The sequence below is a fragment of the Tiliqua scincoides genome, chromosome 1 (assembly GCF_035046505.1).
Source record: "Tiliqua scincoides isolate rTilSci1 chromosome 1, rTilSci1.hap2, whole genome shotgun sequence".
Lineage (NCBI taxonomy): Eukaryota > Metazoa > Chordata > Lepidosauria > Squamata > Scincidae > Tiliqua > Tiliqua scincoides.
This window is the reverse complement of record NC_089821.1, coordinates 48,244,867-48,264,404: the sequence shown is the minus strand read 5'-3', so window position 1 is coordinate 48,264,404 and position 19,538 is coordinate 48,244,867. Positions and strand designations below refer to the sequence as shown.

The 19,538-nt window shown below is 44.9% G+C and overlaps 1 protein-coding gene across 2 annotated transcripts in view; it reads left to right on the top strand.

Moving 5' to 3' along the window:
- The first annotated feature begins 7,389 nt into the window (after window positions 1-7,389).
- The window catches only part of ZNF143 (zinc finger protein 143), a 55,694-nt gene continuing 43,545 nt past the window's right edge, over window positions 7,390-19,538 (top strand). For both annotated transcript variants that reach the window (XM_066625395.1, XM_066625385.1), the window contains exon 1: window positions 7,390-7,439. The gene's annotated coding sequence lies outside the window, so the exon portion shown is untranslated. The remainder of the gene's footprint in view (window positions 7,440-19,538) is intronic.

The following is a 19,538-nucleotide window of genomic DNA, read 5'->3' as shown; positions in this document are numbered from 1 at the left end:
TTAGTATCTGCCCTCTGGGCCTCTATGTATGATGTTTCATTTTGCTACTTTATTCTGGTCTATATAGCCAACCCCCAGTTGTTTTTATTATTTTAATTTTATATATTGTAAATTTGTTTTGATGGAACTTACCTTGGGCATTTGCTTTGGTATGGAACTTGGGCATTTGCTTTGGTGTGGGAAAGGCAGGATATAATTTTTTTAAATAAATAAAAATAGTAGAATACCACTAGTTTCTGTGTTCAAGAAGAAACTTTTGGCTACAACCCAATGCCTCTGTCAAAGCATATACTTTGTTTTTGCTTATGTCAGTAACTCTGGGTGTCTTTGAAGTGTTCCAGATTGATTCTTTCTATGAAGCTAGTAGGGAGTTTATTGATCCTGAAAAGGGCATGTACCCTCTCTAATATGTGACAAATGAAAATAGAAGCACACTTCTGTTATCTCTCACCTATTTTACAATCAAATACCATTGCCTAAGACTCCCTCTATTATATTTTAGTGAAGGTGGTTCTTAGTGGTCTGTTCTCCATAGCATAGCCTGCAGGAACCCACAGCAGCTTCTGAGCCAAGGTGTATTAAAATCAATTTTTTCCCAGCCTACAGGCGTACACATTTGATCCCTGTTGCATATATACAACATTGGGCAGAAATGGCTTAACCGTAGCCATATCTGTATTTGGAATAAATGTTTTAAGAGAATGTTTAATTTCGTAATGGCTTAGAGTACTTACAGAATAGCTGCACTTCAAACATTCTGTATGACTTTCTATCTTGTCAGCTGGGAAACAATGGACGTGCATTTTGTGTGGAGACACCCAGGGAAGAATGTAAGCCACAGGGGTTGAGACGCATTGTTAAAAAGCAATTATGTTGTACACAGTGTACTGTACATCCTTTTACACCAAAACTTTGAACTACTAGTATAAGGACAGGGTTCTCAAACTTTTTGGACTCTTTACACCCCTAAATGGACTCTCAGGGAGCACCACTGGTGCATGGCTGGAGACTTGGGGGAGCCTCAGAATGCTGGTGCATGCATGGAGTGGTGCACTGCCAAACAGATGGGTGCCCACTTATGGTGTGCTTGGAGAGCTCCTGAAGGGGTCTCAGGGAGCCCCAGAACTCCTAGCAGCACAGTTTGAGAGATACTGGGATACAGTACTGATGGTGGATTAGTGCTGTTCAAACAACAAAAATTCTTTAAAGAATTTATATCCTAAAAAGAAAGATGGCCAGATAGAATGGTGACAGTGTCTCCTGTTAGTAGTTTAAGACAGAATTTCATTCATCCAGCGCTTTAAAAAAAAACACCTTTAATATTTGATAAGACAAAGTAAAACAGATGAAATATTCTCGGTTTTACAAATGGAATGGAATGAATTCCTAATCCCCGATTGCATCTAGCCACCTATGGCTGATATGGTTCCTTCTGTTATGAAGAAAACATGGGCTTAGAACACAAGTCTTAGAAAACAAGGAGAACACAACAGCTTTCAAAACTGGAAATACAATGGATTTAATTGAAGATCCTTTATTACTCAAACAGATTGTAGCAAGCAATGGACTTTGTCCATTACTTTGCCTATAATGAGGGAACTCCTCCAAATAGCTTAAAGACACAAGATTTTATTAACTGAATGGAAAAAGGGACTCTAGTAATGTAGACCAGCTTTTCTCAAACTTTGGGTTGGGACCTGATTTCTGGTGGGTGCTGTGGTGCCTCCAGTGAAAACAAGGCTGATGGAAAGATCTGATAACTACCTTAAAATTTTTGCTGAGTAATCAAGCTCCAATTATCACTTCACCTTATATCTGGATCAATCAGAGGGCAGAGCCTTTCAACTCTGGTTGCCTTTCTTGCTAAAGTAGGCTCATTAGAAAGTCTGCTTGCTAAAGCAGGCTCATTTGTTTCTATAGTAACTTTCCTGGGAAATTCCAGCCAAAGTTAACCTTTTATTCTCCTCCATTCCCTTTTGCCAATGATGTTGCAGCCTGGTTCTGTTTTGCATTTAGAGATATGTTCTTTTCAACACCAGGATGGGATCCGCATTTCTATTTAAAGCAAAGTCACAGGCTACAATTCAATGCACCATTACTTAAGAATAACACCCATGGAAAGCAGTTGGTCTGAGTAAAAAGTGTTGCAAATATATGCAGCTGCATCTCTGCTGTGAACTGAATTGCACACTCTCAGTTATGGGTTGTATGTTGTATGTAGAGCTTCTGATAGCTTCTGGTGATACACCAGCCACCTTAAAGGTGGATTTGATTCATGGATCTCCTGCAGTGGTTCCCAACCTTTTTCACTTGCATATCCCTTAGCAGCCCATTTTCCTAAATTGTACTCTTCATATTAGCAAAATGTTTGTAATAATACAAGCCATCATCTCCTCTATATGAAAGCCCAGACTTCATCAGGATTGAAATTTAGCTTTACCTTTAGCTTAGCTTTACCTAAACTAGCACCTAATCTAACCTGAGGGAGGGAATCTAAGGTCCAGCAAGTTGGGGCACAGGAGCTAGGTGAGGGCAATAAAAATAAATACGCAAGTGTGTACATAGGTCTACTCTGAGCAGGAGCAGAGTCCTACTTGTGAGTAAAGGCCCAAGGGTCAGGCACTTGGAAAAACAAAGCAGAGGAGGATACAGTGGAAAGCAAGTTTTTCTACTTTGTCTACATTAACCCTATACTTAACCCAAGTTAAACTTAATCTAAATCAGAACATAATCTAATGGTTCAGTAAATTGGGACACAGGATCTAGGTGAGAGCATTAATTAATTAATTAAACAAACAAACAAACTCAAATAAAAATTAGCTTGAGGTTTAAAAAAACAGTCCAGCCTAAGATAACTGAATTGGGAGGGTAAGAACCTAGGAAGGGCCCTTTCCTAGCCAGCCAGGGTAATTTAGCATAGTCATTGTCCTTTAGGAGGTGATAAGAGCCCCATTAGGCAAATCCAAACACCCCATTCAGGAGCCTGCTGAGTAGATTAGGCCCACCAGCAGCCTTTTGTCTTCCTAATCTTTTGTAATTCACTTGGGAAGACCAGCCCCCTTTCAATCAGCAAGGAGGGAGGGAGGAGGAGCTAGCTAGGGGTATAAAGCTAGTGCCTGCCACCGTGTGAGCCCTCTGCAGAAGCGTGTGTGGCCTCTGGGAAACCCAGTGCCTTGGGAACAAAGTGCCAGGTAAGGCACAGCGAGTTTAGCCTCTGTGCGAGTTCAGCAGCAGGGCAAGGAAGCCAGGGCCCCAGACACTGCCCGTTTTCTTCCCTTGAGAAGAGGGCAGCAAACCAGTGTAGGGTTAAGCCCCTAAACAGCAACAAAAAAAAGCTATGCAGTCAGGCAGCCAGCAGCAGGGTGCGACTTGCCTGCCTGGTGTGAAGGTTGTGGACATCACTTTTTGTCTAGACAGGCTGGTAGACAGTGCTGGGGAGGAGGTAGTGGTTGTGGTGCATGTTGGCACCAATGATGTGGGGAGGTGTAGCCTGGAGGTCCTGGAGGCCAAATTTAGGCTATTAGGTAGAAAGCTGAAAGCCAGGACCTCAAAGGTAGCGTTCTTGGAAGTGCTACCTGTTCCACGCGCAGGGTCAGCTAGGCAGGCGGAGATCAGGGGTCTCAATGCGTGGATGAGACGGTGGTTTAGATTTGTTAGGCACTGGGGAATGTTTTGGGACAAGCAAGGCCTGTACAAGAGGGATGGGCTTCACTTGAACCAGAATGGAACCAGACTGCTGGCACATAACATTACAAAGGTGGCAGAGCAGCTTTTAAACCGACCCCTGGGGGGAGCCCGACAGGAGCCGAGGGGCATCCAGTTCGGGACTCCTCATCCCTATTGGACGAGGATGGGGAGGTTAGAGAATAACAAGGTAAAGACAGAGTAGGAGAAGAAATTGGGAATGGTAGTGTGATGGGATGTGATAGACGGTTTGGCACAATGAGAGGATGCGGGGATAAAGGAGCTAATAAGTAGCCCATCTTGGGGCATTCCGTGTACAAATGCTTTTATGCAAATGCCTGAAGTCTCCGAGCAAAGATGGGAGAATTGGAATGTCTGGTGACAAGGGAAAATATTGACATAGTGGGAAACCTGGTGAAATGCAGAAAATCAGTGGGATACCGCAATCCTAGGCTATAAACTCTACCGGAGGGACAGGGAGGGTCGAGTTGGAGGTGGGGTGGCCGTTTACATTAAGGAAGGGATAGAATCCAGCAAAATAGAGATTGAAGGCAGGTTCGACTTCACCATAGAATCTCTGTGGGTTAAATTACCAGGCCTCAGGAGCAATGTAATACTGGGGGCATGCTATCGTCCTCCAAACCAGAAACCGGAAGGGGACCTTGAAATTAGGAAACAGATCAGGGAGGTGACAAGGAGAGACAGGGTTGTAATCATGGGGAACTTCAATTATCCTCATATAGACTGGGTCAATTTGTGTTCTGGTCACGAAAAGGAGACCAGATTTCTTGACATCCTAAATGACTGTGCCTTAGAGCAGCTAGTCATGGAACCCACCAGAGGACAGGTGACTCTGGATTTAATATTGTGCAGTACTCAGGACCTGGTTAGAGATGTCAATGTTATGGAGCCATTGGGAAACAGTGATCATGCTGCAATGAGGAAAGACTACGCCGTTTGGGCCTCTTCAGCCTAGAAAAGAGGTGCCTGAGGGGGGACATGATTGAGACATACAAAATTATGCATGGGAAGGATAAAGTGGATAGAGAGATGCTCTTTACTCTCTCACATAACACCAGAACCAAGGGACATCCACTGAAATTGAGTGTTGGGGGGGTTAGGACAGACAAAAGAAAATATTTCTTTACTCAGTGTGTGGTCGGTCTGTGGAACTCCTTGCCACAGGATGTGGTGCTGGCGTCTACCCTAGATGCCTTTAAAAGGGGATTGGACAAATTTCTGGAGGAAAAATCTATTACGGGTTACAAGCCATGATGTGTATGTGCAACCTCCTGATTTTTGAAATGGGCTGTGTCAGAATGCCAATGCAATGGAGGGCACCAGAATGAGGTATCTTGTTATCTGGTGTGCTCCCTGGGGCATTTGGTGGGGCCGCTGTGAGATACAGGAAGCTGGACTAGATGGGCCTATGGCCTGATCCAGTGGGGCTGTTCTTATGTATTCATCACATACTTTCTCTTTTCATCTGTTTGAAGAACAGAAGACTCTGCTTTTGCGCTGTTTTGCACCAGAAGTATCCTGAGAAATTCTGGGTGATTGATCACTTTCCATATTTCAATTTTTTTACTGTGCTGGTTTTCAATCACTGGTTCACACATGAATTGATGACCAAAAACCAGCTATTGGTGGGGTTTTCACATCCAACTAGCTACTCCCTTCCTGCCTTGCAAGGCATTCTGGAGCAGGACCTGCCTTTTTCTGCCATTATTCCATTCTTATTCAAGAACCCCTAAAGGTCCTGTTGAGTGTCCCTGGGAGAACATGAATACCAGGTTGGGAACCACTGTTTTATTGGTATGTTGTTTACAGTGTACTTAATCTGATAGTGCTTACAAAAAGGTGGTGAAGACCAGAATTTAAAAAGAATAAAAATGTACCTTATGATCTTTTACAGTTTTTAATAAATTACAGTTCTTAGGTAACAATTAGTGGTAGGTTATTTTTCAGGATCTGGCCTCAGGTAAATCAGACAAAACTATAGTCAGACACCCCCCTAAGTTTAACCCCCAACTTATCTGAGGGTCATAGAAAATTCCATGATTGCTGGCTCAAAACCTGCCCTCCACTTATCTGTGGGGTCAACTTATGAACGAGTATCTAAGATAATTGCCTCAAGCTGAGGCTATTAAGAAATCAGATAGCTGCTAATTGCCCCACAAAGAGCTGAGCTCCTGCAGTTTTGCAAGCTTTTGAGAATTTTTTTCTGGTGCGTTTTTCTTCCATCCATCAGTGACAGGTATTGGGGGCAGGTGAAGGCTGGGTCACATAACTAAGCCCCTCAAGCCTTGAGGCTATTCATTAGGACTGCCTCATTATGTGAAATGGATCAAATGTGTTTTTTTTGGGGGGGGCAAATAAATAAAGCATTACTTGTAAATAAATAACTTTTCTTGATCACCTTATTTTAAGTCCTGTAAATCTAGTCCTATGGAACAGTGATTTTCAACCACTGTGCCTTGGACAGTATGCCTAGAGAGTTTGGGAGAGGGTCATTTACTAGTTGGGCAATTGGGGGATGTGAGTACCCTACCAGCAGCACGGTGTGCCTTGCAAATGGTTTTTTAAAAAACTGATGGTGCACCTTGACCATTTTAATGCCTTGTCACCGATGTGAGATGAAAAAGAGGTTGAAAATGGCTGCGACAGTCTCATTTTAAAGAATGGGTCCTGATGCTAAGGCGTTTGAGTGGTTCACTGATGTAGAGAGCCAAAGCCTGTGCCTGTCTACTGTGGAGTAAGTCCCATTACAGTCAATGGAGCTTCCTCCCAGGAAAGTATGGATAGGATTGGAGCTGTAGACTGATGCCAATCCAGCTGCCCCTTGTTCAGTATCTAGATAGGACAAGAGTACATACTGCCAAGTTTTAAAATAGTGGGGTGGGAGAGAAGAGGCAAAGAAAAGGTTCTGATCTAACACCCCAATCCTCTCCACCCTTTCCTGGAAGTAAGCCCCATTGACTAATGAATAGAATAGTTCTGAACAGACACGCATAGGATTGGGCTGTGAGACAGAAGTCCTATCCACACTTTCCAAGGAGGAAGCCCCATTGACTTTAACGGGACTTACTTCTGAGTAGACACGCATAGGATTGGGCTGTGAGGCTGCAGTCCCATCCACACTTTCCTGGGAGTAAGCCCCATTGACTCTAATGAGACTTACTTCTGAGTAGACACGCACAGAACTGGGCTGTGAGACAGCGGTCCTGGCTAAGACAGGCCCCCTTGGGAGGTAGCTCCGCTCTTGGCAGGGAAAGCCACCCCGCCACCCCGAGGAGGACAGCGCGCGGTCTGAGCCCCAGGCGGCTGCCCACCACCCTTGCGCTCCTCAGAGGTCCCTGGCCGACGCTGCGGCCGCCTCCTTCCCCGCGAGAAAAGGGAAAATGGCGCCCGCCCGCCTTCCCCTCGTTGCGCACAGCCGCCTCATTGGACGCGAAACAAAATGGCCGCGCGAAGGCCCCGCGCTTAGCATGGGCGAGGACGGGCGCAGCGCGAAGGCGGGCCCTCCCTCAAAGAGCCAATGGGAGGCGGCACCGCTTTCCGGGAGGCCCAATGACGGGCGAGGGGCGGGCCCGCGAGGGGGCTGCCCAATGGCGCCGCGCCCGGCGCTGGTTGCGGGCCCGCCCGCGCGGCTCGGGGCGGGGCTGGAGGAGCAGGCGGGCGGGCGCAGCGCGGCCGTTTCCTGTCCTGGTGCATGGTGGTCGGACGGAGGAATTGTTGGAAAATTTCTCGGCGAGGTTCGTATATAAATGTGTTTTTACCCAGTGTGCCTTATTCCGCCCGCCGCCATCTCCGGCCGGGACGCCTCGCGCTGGGCCGCCGGGCCTGGTTCTCCGCGGCCGCCGCACGCCGCGAACTGCAGGGCGCGGAGGGGCGGCCGCGCTTGTGCCGCCGCCCGCAGTAGCGGGGAGCCGAGGCGGCGCGCGGCGCCGCCCGCCCGCGCGGACTCCCTCCGCCAGGCCTCCAGCCGGCTCCCGCCCTTTTTGCGTCTCCGGGGCTGAGGCGAGGCTGAGCGGAGCGGGGCGCCGCACCCGGCTGAGGGGACCCTCCGGGGGGCTGCGTCACCTGCTCCGGGGAGGCCTTCGGGAAGCGCCGCCGCGTGTGAGGAGCCCGAGCTCCCTCAGCCCCGTGTGCGGAGCGGACGGCTCTTTCCGAAGGCTTCCCTCGGGGACGCTCGGCCTCCCCGCCCTGACTGGCTCTGGTTCGCACTGGAGCAGAAGCAGCGCTTCCCTCTCCCAACACCGCCGGGTCGCCCCTCCTAGGATGCTGGGGGGCCGCCCCCTCAGAGTTCCCGCTCTGCCTGGGTGCTGAAGGCGCCACACGCCCGCTCTGGAGGGCTTTCCGCTTGAGTCCAGTGGTGCTCACTCCCAGGAAAGTGTGGACAGGAGTGCAGCCTGAGAGCCCAATCCTAGGCATGACTACTCAGAAGGAGTTCCCATTGTGTTCCCATTCTTACCTGGGGGTAAGCCCCATTGACTATAATAGGATTTTCTTCTGTGTAGATATGAGTAGGATGGAGCTCTTACCCCCAGGTAAATAATTATGTGCTTAGAATTGCAACCTTAGGCCTGGGAATTTAGGGCCCAATCCCATCCAACTTTCCAGCACTGGTGCAGCTGCAGTGCAGCTCCAATATAAAGGAACACATGTTCTCATACCTTGAGGAGGCCTCTGTGACCCCCCCCTCCAGAACATAGTGTACTCCCCATTGGCACAGCTGCACCCGCACTGGAAAATTGAATATGATTGGACCCTAAGTCAATATTGTCATCCTCATTGACTGTAAGGGGATTTATTTCAGAGCAGACCTGCATAGGATTGGGCTTTTACTCCCTAGTAAAAGTGTGCATTGAGTTGCATCCTTAATTACTACTATTATTAGTAACAACAGTGCTGTATTTATATACAGCTTTTCAACAAAATGTTCACAAAGCTGTTTACAGAGAAAGTCAAATAAGGAATGGCTCCCTGGCCCTAAAGGGCATCTTAAAAGATGCAAAAGAACATAATCGGATAGGTGCTTGGAAAGAACCTGCTGGACTGAGGAGGGCTGGTTATGCTCCCCCTGCTAAATAAGAGGAGCACCTACTTGAAAAGGGGCCTCATGCAGTTAGCAGGGGTTAAAAAATTTTCAGAACTGAATTTCACAAGGGTGCATCGGATTGCAATCCTAACATCAATGATAAACGAGCTGTTAACAAAAAAGTATGTTAACAAAAAACTGTTAACAAAAAACTCAACCAAATATGACATACAAGACACTAAGGTACAGCCTTGTTATACACAGTTTTTTTATACAGGGATTTGACTCAGCACAAATGGCCCCTGCAAATGAGAAGGAATGTGCTGATCCCTGGAGAAGGGGAAAATGCACCCCTTTAAAATCAGTTTAAAAAACTGAACAGTCCTTTAACAATAGCCTCCTCAATGAGAGAGAGGGGGCAGCTGGCTGACAATCCATCAATCCTCTCCCCAGCAGACCCCTCCCTTCCCCCTGAACACCTGATAGAAAGGTGATCACTTTACATTGGTGAAGGGAGGGGCTGAGTAAAGTGCCTTTGTAAGCGCTTGGAGGAGGACTGATTGATGGATTGTCTTCCTAATGACTCTTATCTTACATCACAAAGGTCAGCAAGGCTGTTTTTAAATCACAAAGCAAAGAAACTTTGTTTTTCAAATTGATTTGCTATAGTGCATTTTTTGCCATCCATGTGAGTGCTTGGAACTGAACCCACAGCAATAATGAGGCTCAACCTGTAATAAATTTTGCATATTTAAGGAAATTGTCAAAAAAAAGTATTGCTTTTGTTTCCATTGATATATATTGCAGCAGACCTCTTCTACAGTGCCTGCAACCCACAGTTATCAGTGTTCATTTGCTGCTATTATGTTTATTCACTTTTAGCATGAGAACACACAGAGGACTAAGAAAGTCTCCCTGTCTTTTAGTACATTGCACTTTGCAAGCATGATCCAACAAAGTTGTGCAGCCTAATCCTTCATGTGCTTATGTACTGGGAGCTTGCACCTCAATCTTATGCATGTCTACTCAGAAATCAGTCTTATTGAGTTCATACTTACCTTAGTCCCAGGTAAGTATGCATAGAATTGCAGCCTAAGTCCCAAGTAACTGCTTAGGATTACAGCCTTAAGTGCTCACTTCATTCTTTCAGTGAGCTTTTAAGCTTATCTGAATTGTTTTGTGGTCTGGGTGTTTTGTAACTAAAAAAAGATTTTTTTTTAAAGGTTAGTGAAGACGCCATAAAGCACACAATTTTATAGAAAAATTAGCTATTTAAGGCAGGAACAGAGTCATTTCCAAGTGCAGATGACACTCCAGTTTATAACCATGGAAGAAAGTGACATGTTTAAATTATGGGCAAATGTATCAACTATGCAAGGTGTGCATAGGACACTTCCAGGTAAGTTGTCCTATGTACACCTGGCAGTAAATCCTATTGAATATAGGGAGTAAACATGCATAGGATTGTGGTAAAATCAACATGCACTAGTAGTAGCTGTATTTAAAAGTTGTCATGTAAAAGAATGGTTCATCAAAGCCTAGATCAGAGTCCCGTGATTTTGGCTCGCAGGCTATGTCTGACCTACCAACACATTTTGATGAGGCCACAGCCCAGTGACATAATTGTGTACTGTTTCCCCCCCCCCACTACCACCACACAAGTTTTTTCTCTCAGATGAAGTGGATGATAGGCTGAGTTGCTCTCTCTGAGCTGAGAAAGCAAACAGCAATGCCTTTGCAAATGTTTTTATCTGAAATTATTTTTTGTCAGAATGTGATGTTTCCCAAGTATTTTGTTTGTTTTGTTGCTGTATTGCTGACTTTTATGTCTATACAATATAAGGATTTTAAAAATGTGATAGCAGTATATTACAGGTTCAGAAACCTATAAGCAGAGTGTAAAATCAATTTGTTTCTTAGGATTGCTAGTCCGTAATAAAGTTTTAGAAATAGCTAGGCTCTGGTTGTATATATGCAAATAAAAAGACAAATTAAATAGTTTACTATAATTATAAGAAGTAGGTTAACTAAAATAATACATAATGATGAATGATGATCAGTCTCCAGTGTCACACTCAGTGTTGAACAACTTGTCCATTAGGCCTTTGTAAGGCAAAACTTTTGTAATACCAGTGCTTCAAAAATATACAGAATACTCTTTGCTGAAGCTGATTATAAGGCACTGCCCATTTAGATTTAAATGGGGTTATTATTTTGGTATTGGACTTCATTCTTGAGGTTTTTTTGTATGTGTGCTTTGCATAGATCACATACCATAGTTCTTTTTTGTACCAGAGGCATTTTTAAGCTACAGGTTGAGCCTCATTATTCCTGTGGGTTCCCTTCCAAGCACTCACTCATGTGGATGGCAGAAAACAGCACTATAGCAAATCAATTTAAAAAACAAAGTTTCTTTGCTCCAGTGATTTAAAAATAACCTTGCTGACCTTTGTGATGTAAGATAAGAGTCATTAAAAAAACAATCCATCAGTCCTCCTCCAAGCAGCTTCACTCAGTTCCTTCCTTCACCAATGCAAAGTGATCACTTTTCTTTCACTCAGAGCTTCCCTGAGTAAGTAAGTCTTTGTGGGGGGGGGGGAGGCAGCAGGGGGAAGGCAGGATCATGTCGCTCAGGGGAATTCACTGGGATTCACTCACCAGTCCCTGCAGCAGCCATCCCTGTGTGCGGGGAGCCCTGCGAGAGCGACTGCAGGGCTCCCCAGGTCAGGGAAAAGGAGAGTGGAGTGATCTGCGCTGCCTCCGCGGAAGCGGAGCGCAATTGCCGCACTCTTCCTTTCCCTGACCTGGGGTGCCCTGCAGGCGCTTGCGCAGGGCTCCCCACACACAGAGGTGGCTGCTGCAGGGACTAGAGGGTGCACCCCAGTCCCTGCAGCCCCGTCAGAAGGGAAAGTGGAGTGATCATGCTCCGCTTCTGTTTTTGCGGAGCGGGGCATGATCGCTCTGCTTTCACTTTTCCTGACCTGGGGAGCCCTGCCGAAGGTTGTGCAGGGCTCCCCGCACCCCCGGGAGGCTGCACGGGGCTTGGGCAAGTGCACCCAAGCCCCTGCAGCCCCCCTGAGCAGCGAGATCCACAGGATCGCAGCACTGCCTTCCCCCGTCTCCTGGCGGGGGCAGAGGCGGGGACCCACAGGCTGGGGTGTCGTGACACCCCGGTTTGAATACCACGGACTCGGGGAAGATAGGGTTGCCTGGAGAGAGAAGGATTGATGGATTGTCAGCCAGCTGCCCCCCCCCCTTTAAGGAGGCTATTGTTAAAGGACTGTTCAGTTTTTTAAACTGATTTTAAAGGGATGCATTTTTCCCCGTCTCCAGGGATCAGCACATTCCTTCTCATTTGCAGGGGCCATTTGTGTTGAGTCAAATCCGTGTATAAAAAAATCTGTGTATAAATAGGCTGGACCTGTATTTACAAATGCAATCTTCAGAAAGAAATTTATTAAAATGATCCTTTATTCATATTTACAATATAGTAGAAACAACTTGTGGCTTCATCTCTCTGATTATTTTTATTTCATGTATATCTTTCATCATGGAACTCAGTGACCAATGTGAAGTTCCTAGTGGTCACCCATCCAAGGCACTGACCAGTTTAGCTGTATTGTGTCCTCAGAGTGGGCCCTTGATTACTGTAATACTATGTCGACAGTCAGTGAATCTACCTGTAAATAACTGGAAAAACATTTGTGGACATCCAGAAACATTTTCAGACTTAATAGTGATAAAACAGCATTCATTACTGAGATTAAGGGCCAAATTAGATGTCATGGCAGCAGTTTCATGTGTTTAAGCATGGAGCTGTCTAACTTCTCAATCCTAACTTTCCGCTCTGATGCAGCAATACTAGAACAGTTTCAACTGTATACAGTGCAGGAAGAGAGGCTGCTGGAGTTCTCCCCCAGTAAGGTGACATTTTTCCCCTTCACCCCACAAAAGCCCCAGCAGCCGCTAGTGCAAGCGTGAGCAGCCCTGTGTCAGGAAATCAGGTCTGGGGATAGCATATGGTAGTAACCCCTGCCGCCGTTCCAGCCTGACTTTGACCACTCTGCCCTCACCCTGCCCCACCTCACCCCCTCCCTGCTCCTGTTCTGCTCTCCACCACCCAGCATGGAACCTGCTCTGGCTCGTGCAGGCCTTGCACTGGTGCTGGCCTTGCACTGGTGCTGGCAGGGCTGTGCAGGCCTCCCTGCTGGTGCCACAATGTCCTGCAGTGCTGCAATGTGCTTTATGGCATATCTGTGACAGTGTTCAGTGAGTATAACATTGTACCATAAATCAAGTAGGCAGATTTTAACAGCAAAAGGAGCAAAAGGATGAGGAGTTCTAGACCTTTTCCTTGCCCACACCGCTTTCCCACTAGCTATTTTTTTTCTTACCTGAGCTCTGATATCAGAAATTGCTTCATTTGGGCAAAAAGTGCTCATGGACAAGAGACTAGTAAGATTCAGTATCCCTTTTGCTGTTAAAATGCAGTATATCTCTATTTTGATATGATTGGGGCAGAGCTATATTTACCATTCAAAACTAACAACAGCATCTAACACTCTACAGCAGTGATTCTCAAACTACTTGGCATCTGGACCCCTATTTTAGAATGACAATCTGTCAGGAAACCCCGGAAGTGACGTCCTGAACCTGGAAGTGATGTCATGTCTAAAAGTGACGTCTTCAAGCAGGAAAGTTTTAACACCCCCCATACAATAAAATCAAAGAAGTAAACGTTTACAATAAGATTAAAAATTTATTTGAAATAAAAGAGAACCCTTCTAACCCTCCCAAGCAGTTGCTGATCTGTTTGAAAAAAGTTCCCCAAACATCCCAAAGTCTGCAATCCTATCCACACTTACCCGGGAGTGGTTACCAAACTATTTTAGCTGGCAGCCCTTTTGACCTACTGAGTCACTGGCTGTTGTTCCCTATTAGGGTTACAATCCTGTACACTGTATAGTATGGTGGGTTTTTCAGGAGGATTCTGCAGGCTGGTTTCAGCTGACAGTTTTGGAACAATTGTAGACTGCGAGCCAAAAAAATCTAGATCTTATGAGCCATCAATAGACAAGGTGGTCCTAACCAAGTCACTGCCTTTCAGGATATAATAGTATTAACCTAAGTTTCGAAAGCAAATATGCTTTGATTGTTAGGAGAATACTTCATTGTATGTTAAAAAAATAGCTCTCCTCAACTACATTAAGACTGAGATATTCCTCTTGTTGGTAGAAGTTTGCTTTAACACTGCTTTAAGATTGGGCTACAGGTCTCTTCACAATGATAGCAAGAAGCTTTTGATTTGGCATTTTAAGAATAAGTACAAGTCTTTGTGTTGGTTCAGATGTCTCCTATTACCCTGCTTTTACATTTCCTTCCTCATCTGAAAGTGAAATAATTATCAGTCACACCTAACTGCATAGGTGATTGAGTTGCACAGAATATGTTTATGCAAAAAATGAATTATTGTTATTAAGAATATTTATAGTTTGCTTCTCATTTACATTTACATTTACAGAGAAAATCAAATAAATGGGGGAGAACTGTTAATTGGGGGGACTATAACTGAATGGGGGAAATCTACTTTTGCAGATCAAGCATTATAAAGATGGCACAGCAGGTTCGTATGTCTTGGTATCTTGGGGCAGGAACTGGGCAAGTCATCACAGGTGATGGGTTCCAACACCTGGCTGTGAGACATGCTGTCCTATCTTCCACCAGAATAATCTCAGCCCCCCCCCGTCTTACTCCTGTTTTATGCTCTGTATATGGTTTTCTCAATTCTCAGATTTTGAATGTTTATGCTTGCTAGTCTGATGCCTGAGGCAACATGCCAACTGCTCCCCCCCACCTAATGATGTGCCAGCCACTGGTCTTCTCACTCTCCAGTGTTCTAGTTCTCTCCTTCCCTCTACACTTCTTCTTCCTCTCTGTCCCCCTCTTTTCCAATATAGGGAGGAGATGTGGAGGCAGGCAGGAGGACAGAGATCGGTATCCCTACCAATCCTCTGCCTGAGGTGACTGCTTCAGTTCATCTCATGGATGGGTCAGCTCTGATATTAACCATTAGTAAGCACTTGTCTTAGAAAATATCTGAAGTTCAAGTTGGAAACTTTTTGGTCTTGTGAGCTTATAAATCAGGGTTTCCCAAACTGCGTTGTGACCTGCCAGGGGGTTGTGACCTTTTACTCAGGAGTAGATTAATGTGCTACAGTCCGCTTTGAAGGGCAGGCAGAGAGGAATGCAACATCACCAGAACAGTCCCAATCCAATGAATGCAGGCCCCCCAAAATCACTTGAGAAGGAAGTTTCCCCCTCCAAGCTGACAAGAAAAATGTATTGAGCCCTGTGGAAAGTGAAATTGAACTGCACATGTGTGTTTACTCAAATTTACATGGAGCTCAACAAAAAAAACGTTCCCGAAGGTGTCCCCCTACTACCATAGTAAAAAGGATAAAAACAGAGACTTGAGTAGCTGGCAAAGTGAAACATTTTAAAATTTTTTTTATAAAGTTAGGTGGATCCCAAATGGGGTGTTGTTTTAAAAAGTGGGTCCTGGTGCTAAAATGTTTGGGAACCACTGGTGTAAATTATCAATTTACCAACTGATTTAAATTGCTTTAATAATATTTCTTGATATTGTAATAGACTTTTAATAATTCACTTTTAAAATATCTAGCTGCTACTTGTACAAAAAGCGCTCATCAGTGTTTTGTTGTTTCTGCATGCTGTTTCCAAAATAGTCTTTCAAATTTTTATTATATTTATTTCAAAAAACATTTCCAAATCTCCTACAACTGGTATTTCAAATAAACCAGAAGTCAGATAGGTAGTCAGGTAGTCAGAAATTAGTTGGAATAGAAAGGCATGGTGAAAGTTTGAATGTCAAACTGTAAGTAAAACATAATTAATATAGCTTGTGCTTATCATTAGTACACAGCTCGTCTCATTTTGTGTGTGTGTGTGTGTGTGTGTGTGTGTGTGTGTGTGTGTGTGTGTGTAAAGAACAGAGTTTGCAATACAGTAAACTTCTGCTGCACACTTTACTTGCTCTGCATAGGTGATCAGACGTAGGAGAAAGGCAATTTCTGCAGATAAAAGCAATTTGAGATTGGAGCAAAAAGATTGAAACAAAAGGGGACCATTTCTCTCCTAATGTTCTTTGAATCTTTACATTTCACTTGTATCTGTATTAAATTAATGAACTTGCTGGGTTGACTAATTATCTTCCAGCCTTAGTGCCCAATCCTATTCAATTTTCCAACGCCAGTGCGGCTATGTCAGTGGGGTGTATACTGCATCCTTTGGTGGGATGGCAGTCATAGAGACCTCCTCAAGGTATGGGAACATATGTTCCCTCACCTCGGGACTGCACTGCAGCTGCACCAGTGCTGGAAAGTTGGATAGATTGGGCCAGTTTCCAGTCTCAAAATGGGAAGCATGATTATTTGTTAGCACTATAGGACTGTGGTACAAATAAGATAACTGTATAACGCGTTGCCATGTAAATAATAATTGAATAATCTCATGGAATATTTTGTGACTATTACTGCACGCAGCAGAAAGGATCACTGTTGGAGTTCAGTGATTCTTCAAAATAAATCTGTTTTATGGGTCCTGAGATGGCTGCAAACAATTGGAAGCAGAAATGTGGCAAAGCAGTTTAGCAATAAACAAATCAGAATTGGCTCTGAAGATGCCACCTTTCCACCAATGTCAGATACAAGATTGCTCTTCTAATGTTGTATGAGAGCTTCTACCACAAGTTTATCCATCTGTCATTAATTAACAGGGATGAGAATATATGCTCCCTGCTAACTGAATGGTGACAACACTGAATTAAAGCATGGATACTGATAAAAGTGTATGACTCACTTTGTTGATGTTTCTTTCTTGAAAAAATAGGTACAGTACAGCTGTCCAGGTACGGCAACTTTTTTGGGGGGGGGGGGGGATGGTGACTACCACATTTCCTGCCTTCCCTTTTTAAGAAAGGCTGGTGATTTGGAGATTAAGCTGCTCTGGTTCCAGCTAATATCTCTGAGTGTCATGGGGTGATAATGAACTTGTACTTGACCTTGGGTTTTTGATCCTGTTAGATCAAGCAGTTGTCATGCTGTGGTAATGTTGCAAATAGGGAGACCAGCAAATGATTATGAAGTTGTTTCCTCATGTTTTTCTTGTACATGGCAGAAGCATTGAAAGCGTAGCCATGAAATAGGAATTGATAGTTCTGTGGCTGGAATTTTTATTACAAAGATGTTAGCGCAATTCCTTTCTGTCTTCCCCATTCGACTGATACAGAAGGTGGTTGATTAAGATCATGTGGTGGTTTGGCGTGAGATGCGATCAACTGCAGCGCTAGTGACACCTGGCTTTAGCTCTCTCATTTTAGCCACATCCTCCCAGTGCCTGCTGTATCTGGCTGTGGTTGTGAATCAAATGCAGGCAAACTGAATGAAAATGAATTCAGGCAACACTAAAGTGACTATGGCTGGTGGGCCTGATCTATGGAGGATGCTTTTAAAGAAAGAAGTGTGTCTCCCTCCCCAGTTTATATCCTTGGAATTCTCCCAGTTCTGTGGTGCCTGGCATTTCCATTCTTTCATCTTGAGGATAGACTACTTTGATATGCTCTGTATGGTTTAAGTGCAGTGCAGATTTCAGCTACCCTTTCGTTTTTCTCTGATATCAACAGACATATGCACAATCCAGAAAAGACCTAAAGTTCAAATTAATAGATGATGGACAGACTGTAAACACACATGTAAACCTGTAGATGTATCATGTTGGGTGACTGAGAAGTTTGTTTTTTTTCATGATAGTAAACTTCAGATACCTGAGGCATGGTTTTCTGAATTAACATCAGGAGCACACTTAGGGTCCAGTACTATCCACCACAGGAGTGTTCTGGTCACGATAAGGAGTGTTCTGGTCACGATAAGTGGTCTGGTCACGATAAGGATATTTGTGTTCTGGTCACGATAAGAAAACCGGATTTCTTGATGTGCTAAATGACTGTGGCTTAGATCAGCTAGTCACGGAGCCCACCAGAGGACAGGTGACTCTGGATTTAATATTGTGCGGTACGCAGGACCTGGTTAGAGATGTAAACGTTACTGAGCCATTGGGGAACAGTGATCATGCTGCGATCCGTTTTGACGCGCACGTTGGGGGAAGAATACCAGGCAAATCTCTAACAAAAACCCTTGACTTCCGACGGGCGGACTTCCCTCAAATGAGGAGGCTGGTTAGAAGGAGGTTGAAAGGGAGGGTAAAAAGAGTCCAATCTCTCCAGAGTGCATGGAGGCTGCTTAAAACAACAGTTATAGAGGCCCAGCAGAGGTGTATACCACAAAGAAAGAAGGGTTCCACTAAATCCAGGAGGGTGCCCGCAGGCTAACGAGCCAAGTTAGAGAGGCTGTAAAGGGCAAGGAAGCGTCCTTCCATAAATGGAAGTCTTGCCCTAATGAGGAGAATAAAAAGGAACATAAACTGTGGCAAAAGAAATGTAAGAAGGTGATACTGGAGGTCAAGCGAGACTATGAGGAACGCATGGCCAGCAACATTAAGGGGAATAATAAAAGCTTCTTCAAATATGTTAGAAGCAGGAAACCCGCCAGAGAAGCGGTTGGCCCTCTGGATGGTGAGGGAGGGAAAGGGGAGATAAAAGGAGACTTAGAGATGGCAGAGAAATTAAATGAGTTCTTTGCATCTGTCTTCACGGCAGAAGACCTCGGGCAGATACCGCTGCCCGAATGGCCCCACCTGACCGAGGAGTTAAGTCAGATAGAGGTTAAAAGAGAAGATGTTTCAGACCTCATTGATAAATTAAAGATCAATAAGTCACCGGGCCCTGATGGCATCCACCCAAGAGTTATTAAGGAATTGAAGAATGAAGTTGCAGACCTCTTGACTAAGGTATGCAACTTGTCCCCCAAAACGGCCATGGTGCCAGAAGATTGGAGGATAGCAAATGTCACGCCTATTTTTAAAAAGGGAAAGAGGGGGGACCCGGGAAACTATAGGCCGGTCAGCCTAGCATCCATACCGGGTAAGATGGTGGAATGCCTCATCAAAGATAGGATCTCAAAACACATAGACGAACAGGCCTTGCTGAGGGAGAGTCAGCATGGCTTCTGTAAGGGTAAGTCTTGCCTCACGAACCTTATAGAATTCTTTGAAAAGGTCAACAGGCATGTGGATGCGGGAGAACCCGTGGACATTATATATCTGGACTTTCAGAAGGCGTTTGACACGGTCCCTCACCAAAGGCTACTGAAAAAACTCCACAGTCAGGGAATTAGAGGACAGGTCCTCTCGTGGATTGAGAACTGGTTGGAGGCCAGGAAGCAGAGAGTGGGTGTCAATGGGCAATTTTCACAATGGAGAGAGGTGAAAAGCGGTGTGCCCCAAGGATCTGTCCTGGGACCGGTGCTTTTCAACCTCTTCATAAATGACCTGGAGACAGGGTTGAGCAGTGAAGTGGCTAAGTTTGCAGATGACACCAAACTTTTCTGAGTGGTGAAGACCAGAAGTGATTGTGAGGAGCTGATGGGTTCTGAGCTGTTTGTGACAGATCAGGAGAGAGATCTTGGGGTGGTGGTGGACAGGTTGATGAAAGTGTCGACCCAATGTGCAGCGGCAGTGAAGAAGGCCAATTCTATGCTTGGGATCATTAGGAAGGGTATTGAGAACAAAACGGCTAGTATTATAATGCCGTTATACAAATCTATGGTAAGGCCACACCTGGAGTATTGTGTCCAGTTCTGGTCGCCGCATCTCAAAAAAGACATAGTGGAAATGGAAA